Raw genomic sequence first — 15,524 nt, 5'->3', positions numbered from 1 at the left:
TGAGATCCAGGGAACAGACCAAGCTTGAAGGAAATTGTTTCAGTGGTATTTGAAGTCATGTGAGTTTGCAGTTTTTCATGCACATGCATTTGGATCTTCAGTTTGGTTTCTTTGTTCACTCTCAGGCTCTAGGGGTTGCATATGGCCAATAGACTCTTGCAGGATTTCTGCGTAGAATAAAGGAGATGTGGATGATGGGGCACTGCAGCTTAATATGAACTTGCAAGGGTTTTAGAAGTCCAAAAATCTTACAAGGATTTTGAGAAATTCATAGCACATAATATCATGAAGGCAGAAAATTAGACTAACAGGATAGGCTGGGAGCCCAGAATGCCTGAATTCTCTCCCCTCTTCTACGACAATAGCACTCTGCTGATTTAGTTATGCCTTACACCATCTCTAATAAAGTGAGTAGATAACACTATGCCCATTTTATAGATGGGAAAACAGAGGCTCAGAGAATTTAAGTGAATTGTTCAAGTTCACACAGCAAGATGGTATCAGAATCTCAGGTTTACAACCCAGGTCTCCTGCCTAATCAGGCCCATCCATACACAATATACTAGACTAGAGTACCCCTCTCCTTCTCTTCTACTTACCTCCTCTGTTTCACTGTCTGTAGAACAGGGATACTACTCCTTAGAAAGTGACTCACATCACAGATAATTGTGTTAGCAGCTTTTCTAGCTGCTGTCCCAATGATCCATGCATGTCTAGTGAGCTGGTTCCCCACCTTTTGTGATATTCCGGAGGAGCAGAATTCAAAGGAAGCCCTGTAGCTTTACAAGTTAGTGTATGCATATGTTGACAGGCTGCAGATGATTCTTTTTCTTCAGTATGTGTGTGGGGGGGTCTCCTCCCCCCACCACCACTTGTACAGCAAGGCATGGAAGAGCAGGGGAAAGGGTTTTAGGATCACAGTGGACAAAGATTTGACAGGGAGTCAATATGGTGAGCAAGCCCTTCCCCACTTTTGCTGAGAATGATGCCTGGCAGTTGGGAGTTTTCACTATTGAAACCACAGTACTAGAACTGAGAGCTAGTGTCCTGGGGTCTATCACAGATAAATAGAACTTAATACTTATGACTTCAGATGGATACCCACTCCATGGCACTAAATTGGAATAGACCTAAAAATGCATGCAGATCTTGGGCCTCCACTTCTTTAAAATCAGGCCCTCTGGATGAGCACAACTACTGGATCAGCTTTGGGAAAGAAAATCGGGAGCGGGAGATGGGAAATCAGGACTACAGCAGCATCCATCCATTAGTATGTTCAATTTCCAGTTCAGCAAGAAAAGCTCCATTCATCACTCACTCATCAACATAACTTCCTGCCACATCTATCTATATGGAGGTCTCCCATGCAAACACTGTCAACATCCATGAAGATCTCAAATGTTTACTGATATAAACTAGAGTCTAAGTATGGGAACAAACTGAAAGGCTTGGATATGCTTGAACATGTATGGTTGAGTTTTGTATGGTTTGTAACTTTGAAATACAGTGCTAAAGAATACCATATATACTTCATTATGTCTATTGACAGGCTCTTTCAGTTCAAAGCAAAGGCAGCTATTGTACACTGACAGTTTTGTGCAGTTTGAGGCAGGGAAGTGACAGACATAGAAAAAAAAACAACCCCAAAGAAATCCCCAAACTGGATGACTCAACAGTGGGAATTTAGTCTGTGTCAGCTCTGGGAAGAGGAAAGGGAGAGAGAGAGAGAGAGAGAGTCAGCAAGGGTCTGAGTTACCTGTTTTCTCTTACTATAGTTAAAGCTGACTTTAAAGCATACAGCATGAAACATGCAGCTCTTCTCTTGGATTTGCTGGCACTTGATCATTTTCCATCTGAAAAGAGAACACAGCCTCTATGTATTTCTCCAGTAAGGCCTTAAGAGTTATGGATGGGTCCACAGAGAAATACAGTGGGCCTATTATTTCTGATTCAATAACCAGGTCAAATATTTCAACTGCCTGCTTTGTGTACTGTACCTGGATGATAAATTATTAGGTTACCCAGCCTGGCCTGACCTAGATTCTAAAATACCAACCCCCACTCTCCTCATCCTAAATATCACATATAAATAAATAAATACAGGTGGCTAAACTGGTTTAGCGCCTCTAATTCTCTCTCAGATCCCCACATAAAGAAAAATGAATAGCTAAGAGCACAGTCAAGTTTTAGCTGTTTGCCTGGTATTACCTAAGATGTTCTGTTTCTAGTGTTGCCACCTCCGAAGTACAAAAAACTGGGACACCCGAGATGATTCTGAGCCCCTAAAACTGGGCACTGGCAGTGTGTAATGAGCATCCTTGCAGATTTCCTAGGACAGCTACCTCAAAAAAAGGGAGAATCCTGCAAAAACCTGGATAAGTGGCAATCTTAATCTATTGTAGCCAGAGTAAATGAATACTCCAGAGAGTAATAAGTTATGTGAAAGTAACCACTGCCTCCCCATCCTGTGCAAAAAATGTCCAAGACTTTTACTGCCCATACTGTGTCCGTTGACTAAGAGGAATCATATAGCTACCATCCTGTACAGCTCTTTGAAAATACAGAGATTAGTATCTGAAGACAGTGGAGAAATGGAAATTTTTCATAATGCCTAAACCATCTCTTGTACATGAAAGAATGGAAAGTTTGCTCACTAAGGCTTCCATGCCTTTGTACTATATTATAAACATAGGTATATACATACACACACAGTTGTTTATAGTGTGTGTGTGTGTATATATATATTAGATGGAATGATGCCAGAAAGCTACTGGTTTATCCATCTTGAGAACTAGAGAGGGAACAAAACGAAAAGCCTCAAATCAGACACCCCTCTCCACCCCCAAAGTTTGGTGGTGAGACACTGATTCTGTCAATCCCATTCTGAACTGTCCCTTGTGCTTTTGACTAGTCTTCTGATTCTTAGTCAACAAGAACCTCATGTTATTAAGATTTTCTTGAGAGAGAAAAGAAGGAAGGGAGATGAGGAAGAAAGAAAGTTATCCTTTTTCCATTTCCCAGGGGATCATTCAGAGAGATGCTGGTCCTCAAATTTACACAGGGAAACTAATTCCTGTAATGAGCCATAGAATCTGTTACACAAAGAATTTCCCAAGTACTCATTGTGGATACTGGGTGTCATTCAGTTTAGTTGCCACTTCAGCACCATCATCCCTCTGGCATTTACCTCTTTCTGAGTTGTGGTTCAGCAGCGTCTACAGAGCTAACTTTTGTTCCTTTCTTTCCAGCTGCAATTAATTCACACATTTCATCTTATATTGTTCCTTGAACTGCATGATTAAATCATCAATCTACTTCTAAGAAGTTCCATTCTCTTTCATATAGTATCTGTTGGAGGCAGCTTGGGGGCTCTCATTGCTTCCTATAGTCCATGAATGCAAAAAAACCAATGCCTTTTTCCTCCCTTCCCCCCAATAAAACCCAAACAAAAACAAAAACCAGGATTCATTTTGTTTTCCGCTACAAAACTAAAATGTCACGCACTGAGTTTTTGCCAAAACCCAAACTCTTTTGGGTTTATGCCATTTCTAACTAAAACATAGTGAGACTCCGAACAACTGGAGTTCTTAAATGAACTGCACAGTGTGTGAGCAAATACACCTCTACGTCGATATAATGTGACCTGATATAACACGAATTCAGATATAATGCAGTAAAGCAGTGCTCGGGGGTGGGGGCAGGGCTGCGCACTCCAGTGAATCGAAGCAAGTTCGATATAACGCGGTAAGATTTTTTGGCTCCTGAGGACAGCGTTATATGGGAGTAGAGGTGTTATATATGAGTTTCTATGTTTTTGACCTCAAACTGTCAGAGGTAATTTTATTCATCAGAACAGTATGTCATCAGCATGGAAACATGTCAACTCAACGGGGCTGAATGACTAGTGTTATCAATGTTGTTTGTGCAGGTACCAGGGTGAGAGAAATTGTATTTTATAGCAAATCTTTGTTGAAACTGGGCACGGTCATGTTAACAGCTGTGGATAGCACATAATATAAAATGTCTATAGCGTTCTACAAGACTGAGAACAAGAGCGAGCACATGTGGATAAATATAGGTTGTTTTTATTTTTTTAATGTACGTGTAGATTAGTGGCCTGATTTTCAGAGGTACTGATCACTTGCCACTCCCATTGGGTTAAGTGGAAGTTGTGGGTTCTCAACAGTTCTGCAAATCAGGCCCTTACTTTGGATTAGCAGCCTTGCAGACTGACGTCCTATTAGGTAATAGGTACATCACACCTAGTAGTGACAGTGCAAACTTCCTCAAACTGTTCTGCCATCTTAACCTGGAGGGCTCACCATAAGGAATGTGGCCATGCGAGAAAACAATGCATTCTTTCTGTGTACTCATGTCTCTTGGTCTTCTCTCAATTAATATCAGTTGGAGGTGGCTTTGTGATATGGACACCAGTATCCCAGAAACTAGGCGGAGACCAAAGAACTCATTTCTTCTTGCCATCATATCATAGCTGCTCAGGTTAGTAGTGACCAAAAGTTGGATTTGAACCAGTGACCTAGAACTGAAAGGTTTATGTTCCATTATCTATCCCTTGGTCCAGTCAACCCTAAGGGTTTTTACTATTTAATACATGAGAGGGGACAATATTGCAAAAGCAAGTTGTAAATCAGACTGTCAACTGACTGTATGAACTGAGCTCTAAGGGCTAAGATCCTGCAGCCCTTATTCAGGCAGGTAGTCTCATTAAAACAAATGAGACCATTTACCTGAATAAGATCTTCTGGATGTGGCTCTTACTTGCCCTCTGACAATCCAGTTTTGCAAGTTTCCATTACAGTTTTTCATATCGTGTGCTGATGGCCTGAAGCAAGTTGCTATATGGTTCCTGATTTTCTTATCCTGCTGGGTTTCATCAGATAGCATACAAGCAGTTAAAGGTTTTACTTTTTTAATGTATCTTTTGCATATTGGGCGTGTATAGGTTTGACTCATTAGAAGACTGTGCAGTAACACGTCAAATAAGTTGTATTGAACTAGGAAGAATGTCTAAGGATGCCAATTATTTGGTATAATTCTATAAGAAAAACGCTTCATAGACATTATCCCTTTGAAGAATTTGGCCTATAGACCAAGTTTTTGAAAAGCTATTAATGCTGAAACCAAAATCACTGAAAAATCAATCTGGTAGATTTTTTCTGTATTATATTTCATTTCACTTCCCACTTTTATTGCTATGCTCATTTGCATGTAAAGCGTTTTTTTCATTTTTAAATTCATTCATGCTTGCTTAGTCCTGATAATCCCTTGTTAATATGACTGTGATGCCATTCAGAATGGGAGGATTAGGGAGACTTCAGGTGGAAACAAGCAACATCCCCAGCAGATGAATTCTTAAATAGTTGTTTAAAAAAACCATCAGCATCCTTAAGTAATAAGCAGTGGGGGAAACAAAAATGCAGCAAATATGGCATCTCTATAGAACTGCAAGAAAGCTTCTCAGCAGCCCTTCAAAAGGAAAGGCCAAGCTGTTAAATCTGGATTCACACAAATACATCTAAACTTTTGTAAAATATTTGAAATTTGTTTGCATCCCTCCAGCTCCCAGATCTTTTCTGGTTCAAGCTGGTGCAGTTCAGAAGAAGCAGTAACATGGACTCATTCTCTCACCTGCAAATTCACTTGAGATACAACTGTGTGATGTTTCATTCAGGCAATAGCTAATAACTGGCAGCCTAGTCCATTATGCAACCTTGGGCATCACCGTAGACCCTTGGATTACCTGGTGCAATCAGCTACTGATGATTGCTTTTGACTGGTTTAAATATTTATCATCAATTGTTTAATGTCTCATGCTAAAAACATAAAGGCTACAACTATTTTGGGTTCTTCACTGAATACAGTGAGGGCTCGGACTGTCTCCTTAAGGGGAGGAGACATACACTTAGTAAGGGTGTCAAATCCACAGGATTCCCCACACAACCTCCTAATCAACAGCAGCACAAATTAGATGGTAGTGTTTTCATCAACAGGAATGATATTGATCAGTAAAGTGAGAAAAGCCAACTAAAATCCAAGTTAATTGGCAAGATCCGTCTAAAGTATCATCTGCCAAATGGTATGCTTGTTTGGGGATGTGAACTAGTGTCCATTGTACCATTGGCAGGCTATTTGCTTGAAACACCTTTGAACTGCAGAAGCAAGTTCCACCCTCTCTTTCCAGGGATCTGCTCTGTTGTCAAAAGTAGGCCGACATTCAGGAAAAATGGGCCAGAAGGTGCATGTGTCTCAGCTAGAGCTGCCTGCTGTTAGCTCAGTCAACTGTGGGAGAGGATGCTGGGAGAGAAGGTGAATACTAAAATTTTCTCTTCCAATTGAACATCTCCTGTCTGTGGCGGGATAGTGAGGGAGGAACACCACTCACTGGTATCAAAAATCGTAGGGTAGATCCACTTGAGACCTTAGGTGCACACTCATGGCAGCCAGCCCCTCCTGCTGCTTGCTCTGCTGCGGCTTCACTTCTATTTTTAGCAGGGTGGCACGGATGAGAGCTAGTGTGGATATGTCTACCAAGTTGGAAATGAACCTTTCAGCTCCAGTGCGGACATGCCTTTAGAGAGGATACTGTGATATACATGTTTTATCAGCATGATCTTGGGATGGCCACACAAATCTCAAGTGGTAAAGCCACCTAAAATAAATTCTAGAAAAACCTTTCATCTGCTATCAAGGATTTAGAGCATTGGCTGTGCACGTTAGCCCCTGAATTTAAAAGTGAAGTTGACTCATTAACACTGGAGTATAATCCCCAGATAGTGAAAGATCCTGGGTTTAAGTTCTGCACCTGCCTTCTAAGGGGTATGTCTTCCCAGCAATTGGAAGAGGGATTGCAAGAGGGAGGCAATACCTCAGCTAGTTTTCAATGAGCTGGCTCTCTGGTCATAGCAGCTAAGCCACAGTTTAGGTTAGCTGCCTACATATATATTCAGGGTCCAGAGTGGATTTGTACTCAGCTGGCTAGCCTGTGTCACTACCCGTGCTGCTGCAGCTCCACTGCTATTTATAGCAAGCTAGCTCAGGTATGCCTACACGTGCTGCAATCCCACCTCCTGATAGCTGTGTAGACATACTCTACCAGAGCAGGCCATCTGGTAATTTGGAGACTCACATGTAATTAGCATCAAGTAAGTACCGCACGAAGGCCGAAGTAAGATCTCAGTGGGATGAAATAAAGACGGCATTTCCTGAATCAAAACAACTTCATTTTGCTCTAGGAGTGGCTGAGTAGAGGACACTTGTCTGAATTACTGCCCAGGGCCAGAAGAATGGTTGGCCTCAAAGGAGCTAAAGAAGAGTTTTTGTGCTCTGTAGGAGTACACTGCACACTCTTCTCCCCCTGAAGAAAGGGTGAGAAAACAAACAACCCAGGACAGATGTTAGGAACATTAAAGGACTGAAAATCCCTGTCTGAGATTAAGTCTTAGTAAGTTGTTTTCTCACAGCAACTTTGTGAAATTCTAGACTTTACAAAACTGCTGCATTGGCCACAGTTTACTTACATCACATATTTCCATTGCCCTAGTTACGGTTCAGGAAATGAATGAAGAGGCAACTAACCAGAACACATTGCAAAGTGCATCTATTTAACTCTCATCTAAGATAGACTTTGCTTCAGTTGTAGTTAATATCGCTTCCATCAAAGAGACAGACAGGTTAACTGCACACCACATTGTTGCATTGCTTTTGTAAGTTAAGAATTGAAGATATTTTAAGTTTCAGCATGCTGCACAGTGTGGTAATCTATGTGCACAATAACAACGTCCATATAAATGATGTTCTTTGGTGGATGTAAATAGGTAGCCATAGAATGGTTTCCATGGTAAAGGTGGGCAGTTGCACTCATATAGAGGCAGTATATGAGAGGCTGGCCTATGCTGAGCACCTGCAAGTGCTATCAACTTTAATAAGAACTCTGGGTACTCAGCACCTCTGGAAAGCAGGCCCTCTGTGTTCACTAAGAAAAGTGGGGTGTGCACTAAATGTCTGTATATAGCACACAGATTTCTGAAGTAGTCAGGAAATCTCATTTCATAGCTGTGCTCATCACAAAACCTAGCGAAGTACACTTGGCAGTTTGACTGAATTACTCTTAGCAAGCCATCTTTAGCCACCTGAGTTGCTCATTTCTCTGCTGCTAGGGTTTCCCCTTTCTATGACATTTTGAGAACAAGTGCCCACACTTCCTTCCTACAATATAAGGACAGGACAGCGTCTAGCTCGGCATCCGTTGCTTAAACCAGTGAAAAAGTAAACAAACCAAAAACACCTTGCTGAGCTAGACTCTGTGGTTTTGTGCTTGTAGCCAGAAACTGCTTTTTGAACTCCATGGATACATCCCATTCCAGGGCACAGTGCTGGGGCATCTGCAGGAGCCTTTCCATTAAGCCCTAACAGGGGCTGCCCTCAAGCACACCCTCCTGTGGCTCTAGATGGCTCTCTAGATGCTTTGCTCTTGACTCTCTCTCGATGCTTGCAATTCTTTTTGCAGCCCTGAGTACTTCAAACAGATACCTCCTTTGTGGGGTATTAACCTTTCCTATTCTACGTAGGTTCTTATATCACAGTCACATTGCTTGTATTAACATCTGAAATGGGTTATTTGTTCTCTCATTCTCAACGCCACTGGAGAAATGTGTGCAGTGTACAGAAGACAGAAGCTCTTCTTTAGCCCCTTTGAGACCAACCCTTTTTCTGGGCCTGGGCAATAATTCAGACAAGTATCTTCTCCCCAGGTTCAGGAAACCCCAGCCCTTCTTCCTGAAGCAGAGTTGTATTTCAAACAGGCTCAGATTAGGAGTACACAGCTCTCCCTCTGGAGCTGGGCTATGATCCAGGTCAACTGCAGTCCTGTCATCTTCTCCCCCAGCTGGCCCCCTTTTACTCATCTGTTGACTTGGAGAAGTTAGTGGGCAACAATCTTCTTGTTAGTCTCTGTTATGAGGGAGGATGTGGTAGCAGCAGCATATATGCTGCCTTCCTTCCCAGGGCACATCCTGATTGGCTGGGACAGACAGGAGCTTTCTCACACTCTGTACTACAAGGCTTCAGGTCCTGGGCTCTTGAAGGAATAGTAGCATGGCTTCCACCAAACATTATTCCCCCAGAAACATTTCCTCTCCCAAAGTATCTACTTCTGCCACTTCTTAGGCCTATGTATATATCCCAGCTCCCAGGAACAGGGGTTGGCTGATCCCTAGTCTCTATTACCTTTAAAAGGGACAGACCACCCCATTACACCCTCCTTTCTTTCCCCCAACCTATAGGATTCCTCTCTCATTTTCTACTCTACCTCAGTCACATCCTTAGCATTGTTCTCCTTGGCACAATCACTGACTCTGCTCTCCAATTCTATATTTCAAAACAATTCTCTTCTTCACAAGTGTGAAAAGAAGTGCCACCTCAAACCCACAAACACTACCCTTCACATTATCCCAGTTATTTCATTAATGCATGGCACTTAGAGTTGCTAGAGGATTATGGTACCGCTCCAATTCGATAAATGATGTTTTGTGGAGAAAGCCATTCCTGTAATCAGGTGCTTTCTGATGCACAGTGCCAAAACTTCTAATAACGTTAGCCATATGAAGAGTGCAATTCTCTCAAAGGCCAATGCATTTTAAATATTTTATTGCTAAAGGCAGAATTTTTTTTTAATAGAAAGGAAAACTATTTCAAAATAGCATATTCACTACGGACTGTCACAACATTTCTGAGTTCAGAGTTTTAAAACTAACCCATAAAAGTAATTACCTGCTTCCTCCCTGGTGTGGTGTTTTGAGATTAGTATATACTGAATAGTCTATTTTATAATTTGGTGAGTAATTTCACACTGAGTCCAGGAGAAGTGAGCAGGGTCCACATGAAACACTAAAGCTACCTCTCGCCATAGTTTAAGAGCACAAGTCACTCAGTTCACTCTGCCAGCTGCCACTTTCTTCTGTGACACACAAATGCAAAATGCATTTACACCTCACAGAAGGTATTTCAGGATAATTATTGCTAAAGGATAAATTCATCATCATCATCTGAGTAGCTGTGTTTAGCCTGGTTAACCCTTTGAAAACTGGGCATTAAGATTTGCCAGTCAACATCGGCTGTTACTCAGAAAGCTTGATTGCTGGAGTGATAGTATCCCTATTTACTCTTCCTCAGTGGCCTCTTCTTGAAACTCTCTTAGTACCAGCTAATTTTCCTCTATCTTGTTTTACATTTCAAACTTTCTTGAAAGAAAAAAAAAAAAGTCAACAAGCAATTTACAGATTTTAGAAAAAACTACAGATGCCCCTCTGCCATATACATTGCCAAACCAGACAGTCTCTACGCAGAAGAATAAATGGACACAAATCAGACATCAAGAATTGTAACATTCAAAAACCAGTAGGAGAGCACTTCAGTCTCTCTGGACACTCAATAACAGACTTAAAAGTCGCCACTCTTCAACAAAAATACTTCAAAACTGACTTCCAGAAGAAACTGCAGAACTGGAATTAATTTGCAAACTTGACACCATCAAATTAGGTCTGAATAAAGACTGGGAGTGGCTGGGCCACTACAAAAAATAAATTTCCCCTCTGATACTCACCCCCTTCTTGTCAACTGTTGGGAATGGGCCACATTCATCCTAATTGAACTGGTCTCGTTAGCACTGACCCCCCACTTGGAAAGGCAACTCCCATCTTTTCATGTGCTGTATATTTATACCTGCTTACTGTATTTTCCAGTCCATGCATCTGATGAAGTGGGTTATAGCTCACAAAAGCTATGTTATGCCCAAATAAATGTATTAGTTTAAGGTGCCACAAGGACTCCTTGTTGTTTTTACTAATATCTTCAGGTCTCACAACCTTCTGACTTTCTAGCCTTCTTGTAGGTGACAATAATTGTGTTTCCTGTGGAAATGCTTTTTCTTTACTCCTACACGATGGATTTTTTAGGAAAAAGGGATATATCAAACAGGATAGGAAGTGATGAATTGGGGCTGCAAACTCAAGTTCTCACCTGAAGACTCAGATGCATGTCCTGTTCACTGCAGCAGATGTACAGCCATGGATGTATCACCAGTTCTCTGCAGGCTCTGATGGAGACTTCATTTTTCTGTTGCAGCTGCGGGTTCACCTGTGCTTCTTCACAAAGCAAATAAGGTATATTTGTTTGTTGCTGAAGTAGCTGGCACATATTCCTCTCAGTCTGAATTAGAGGTTGCAATATGCCTCTTTTTTATATCACTGAAAAGCAGGTCTTTGTAAGGATTATGTGCTTTAAGAAGTTAGAGCTCTTTTAACAAAGCTTCTTTTGAATTATGAGTGCTCCAAAAAATTAGACAGTTCAGAAAATTAGAAATATGGCAAATATTTGCTCCCAGAAATTAAAAGTCAGCCTGGGTGATTGTATATAACATCTACCTTGAGACACAGCAGGAGAATTTTCAGGACAAAAGATTTTGGTATCTGCTTTTGTGTGAAAAAAATGGAAGGGGGTTAAGAATAGGTGTTGTGACTTTAACCAAGAAATTGGGCATTTATACGGATATCAAGAATACCAAAAGTCATCATAATTAATTATACAAATTTTGGAAGGGATATTAAACCTCATGCTTTAGGGTTTAAGCCAATCTCTTATTATCAGACACCAGAATGAGACCCAATGTGGGATGGGACAGAGTATCACATCTGCCTACTACTATGGAAGTATCTGGTTCTAGCCACTGTCTAAGACAGGACACTGGACTAGATGAATTTTGGGTCTGATCCAGTATGACAGTTCCTATGCATAGATCCACAATCATGGTCCCTCCATCATGCTTGTACATTGCAATTAGATGGAGCAAAATACTATTAAACTAATAATTTATGCATTATGCCATTATTTGTTGAATATATTATTTAAAATGTTGCATTATTCAAGCCACTGTATACTTACTGAGTAACATCAGTCAAGTAATATAGTCAGCAAGTGATGCATTATTCATCAAATGTTATTTGACAAACAATGTTATCTGATATTCATGGAACTGCAATATACTTTGGATCACACTGCAAAAATAGTGAAACTAAATATACCTTCTTCTGAGAATCAAGGACATGCAAAATTATTCCGCTTCATTCAGCTATACCTGCTTATCATCTCCAACACACTTTAATGTGTTTAAGTGACCATATCAAATTCACTTACTGTTGTTCCAGTGCCCCGATTATTATTGGGGGACAAAAATTAAATTTGAATTACTTCCTGCTGTGGGATGTGTGTGTCGTAGTTAGTACTTTGGGAATGCCCTTATTTAACTATGCACAGCAGCTCCTCAACTGCCAAGAACTCATGGTGCAACTGCCATCTTTCTAGTCCAAGATGACTTGACATGACTCCCTCTGAAATAAATGCTTTGCTGAATAGGGATTTATTCATATGTTTAAGTGCTTTGCTGAATCAGGCGCTATGGCTGCAACCAGCATCCTATTATGACTTTGATCCCATTTTTAACTCAAAAACAAAACAAAAAAAATCCATCTTCATGTTCTGAAGATTGAGTAAACTTTGAGATCAAGAATCTAAAATGGCTCTAAGATTTTTGCTAATTTTCATTTCTTTGTGTCCCTGTATTTGTCCAATGAAATCACATTATAGCACAAAAGCTGAAACATGGACAAGATGTTGACATTGAAAGAGGCAGTTTTCAAGGTCAGGAATAATAGAATGTTTAAGAAATTGCCTTTACGTGAAAACTAGACACCATATTCCATTGGTGAAGTTGATTGCGAAAGTGACGTGGCAACAGAGAAGCCTCTTGTCATTGACCTCCAAAACATCTGGGGAATTTTCCAAATGTGAACGGAAACTCCAGAGTCCTGCAAAATGACCACTTCCACCTGCAGTCCCTGCAAAAGGTCTCTTTGATTAGGGGAACAGGTACTAGTTCTGAGTTTTAGGCCCAAGTTTTCCACTGAAGAGCCTTAGTAAATATCTGAATGTGATAATCCTTGTTTAGTGAGACCTCACACCACACTGGGTTGAGGGTAAAGAGGGGCAGTCTTATTACCTCCATTTTCCAGATGACAGGCACCAGGAAGTTTGCGTCAAAGCTGGGAGTAGCCCTCTGATCACTGAAGCACTAGACTGGTGTCTCATAACAGTGCTTCAATACTTCATACTTAGGCTAACTGGCCTAAGAATGTTTACTCACCCTTTTAAAGCACTTTGATATCTACAAATGAAAAATGTGAAGCACCAGTATAGCCATATTTTTCAAATGGAGTATTAAGATAGAGTGTGTTTCAGGGACTTGAGTGGAAGGCACTAGTGAGCTAGGTATTTCCTATGGAACTCAGAGACCTGGCTCTGACATTTAACTCATTGCAGTTTTCCTCCCAAGACTGTTTTTCTTTTTTTACTAATGCTTGGAGTGAAAGCAGTTAACTGAGCTGCATAATAAAATGTGCATATCTTGCCAGGTATGTCTCAGCTTGTTTATTTGGTAAGGTGTACAGTACAGGAGTTCATTACCTCCTTATGGCTGGGTGATGGAGGATGTTTTTTTAAAAAAAAATCCCTGGGAAATTCCTTAAAGAAGAATGTTTCAATAACCAGTTAATGTTGCTAAGGGACAGCAATGTACTTAACTATGACAAATTTACAAAACCCAATCGCTGAAAAAGCAAGGAAATGAATAATTACAGAAATTCATAAATCTTACACTGACCACATAAGAAATTCACATGATTTTCATCCAGAACAAAGAAATACATATATTTTATCACAGATTATTCTTTTATTAAAAATCTCAAAATATAAGCATAACACAAACTTCATATGAAAAAGCAACCAAGTTCTTCTCTGTTTACACGTACAGTGATGCCAGTTCTTGCAATTGTATCACAAATCTTGGGATATTTAAGTGTTTTCCTTAAAGCTCCAACTCTTAGAGTCATGGCACATGAGACCATTAGCCTTCATTTTATTTTTAAACTAAGTTTCTAGGCCCCTTATGGTTGTGGAGAAAACTTGAAAAATGTGACAACCTATGGATTACGAACCAGAAGGCAATTTAAAAAGTGAATAAATAAATCTCCTAATTTTTAACCTAATCTTTTATGTTTGGGGGCATGACTTGTAATTCTGACTGCTTGTGGGTGGTAATACTATATTCATAAACACATTGATCAGTCTCAGTCCAAGTCAACATACATAAGTAATTGTAACAGGAATCAGCTTTATGGACTTTTTCTATTAAACAATTTTGTCATGAAACAGCAATCACAAGTCCTATTAAAAATGCTGTTGTCAATGAATTATATTAATTTCCCATTTATTTTATCCCTAAAATAAAATACTTAGATCCTGGAATCAAGATAATAAAATGTGTCATGATGAAAGCTATGTGTCTTTGTACAGGGAAAGAATAATGGATTTATGTTTATTATGTAGGCAGTGTAAGATTTATGAATTTCCTTAATTATTAATTTTCTTGCTTTCAAGTGATTGGGTTTTATAAACTATGTGATAGGTCTGTATGTTTGTAATCACATAGCAACCATAGCAAGGCTTAGAAACAAGCCTTTTGTTTATAAAATTAAAATAGTTTTATATGGTTCTCACAGCTGCAGTTCTGACTTTATTTTGTGATACATATTCAGAGCTAAAATGTAATGCTTTCCCATTTCAAAAATTGAATGGTCTGTCAGACGGTTTGATTTTTTTTTAAAAATGGTGTTTAGATCCAGTGCTAAACAACTAAACAGTCTTAAGGACTAATTAAGAGTGAGATGACCTTGTGAAGAGACCAAGTAAAAGCAGTTCCCTCCACACCCCCGTTTAAGTAGTACCAAAATTTTCCCTTTTTCAGGCAAGCCTTAGGCTTTGATCCTTTTGGATATTTTAGTGGGGATTTGCTGTTGCTCTCTTTCTTTCTGGGTTTTATATTAAAATATATCTAGTAATTCAGAGCCTCTCTCTTATTTCAGTCATAACTATTCCAATCCTATTACTTTGACTAAAATAAGCAGTTAACTTGGTTATTTACATGGCGACCAGGGAACATATGACACCCTAGACACCTTCTTGAGGCGTGTGTAAATGTGTTTTATGTTTAAATATAATTCTATCTGCTGATCACCACAATAATATGCACAGAATCTTATATGACAACTGTAAAATTCTACAACAGGCTTAAGGGAAATAGAATAAAACCTGTTTGAGAGACCACCTCCTCATTATGCAACTGCCTGTTTTTACAGTCCTCTCCCAAGTGTCCGCACAAAGAGGGACTGATCCTGCTCCCACAGAAGTCAATGGCAAAATTCCGATGGGCTTCTGTGGTGCAGGATCAGGGCCATAATGAGTACAGCTGTGCTCCACTTTTATTAGAAGGCAACCTCTGCTAATATACTCTTTTTTTAGTCCTTTGAAAAATTTCTCTGTATTCTCTTCTCCCTCTATGTTTGTCTATGTAATGTATCCTGTTTCAAAAGGTATAAAGATAATAATATTAATAA

Source organism: Gopherus flavomarginatus, chromosome 3, assembly GCF_025201925.1.
Source record: "Gopherus flavomarginatus isolate rGopFla2 chromosome 3, rGopFla2.mat.asm, whole genome shotgun sequence".
Lineage (NCBI taxonomy): Eukaryota > Metazoa > Chordata > Testudines > Testudinidae > Gopherus > Gopherus flavomarginatus.
Note: the sequence above shows the minus strand (reverse complement) of the source record.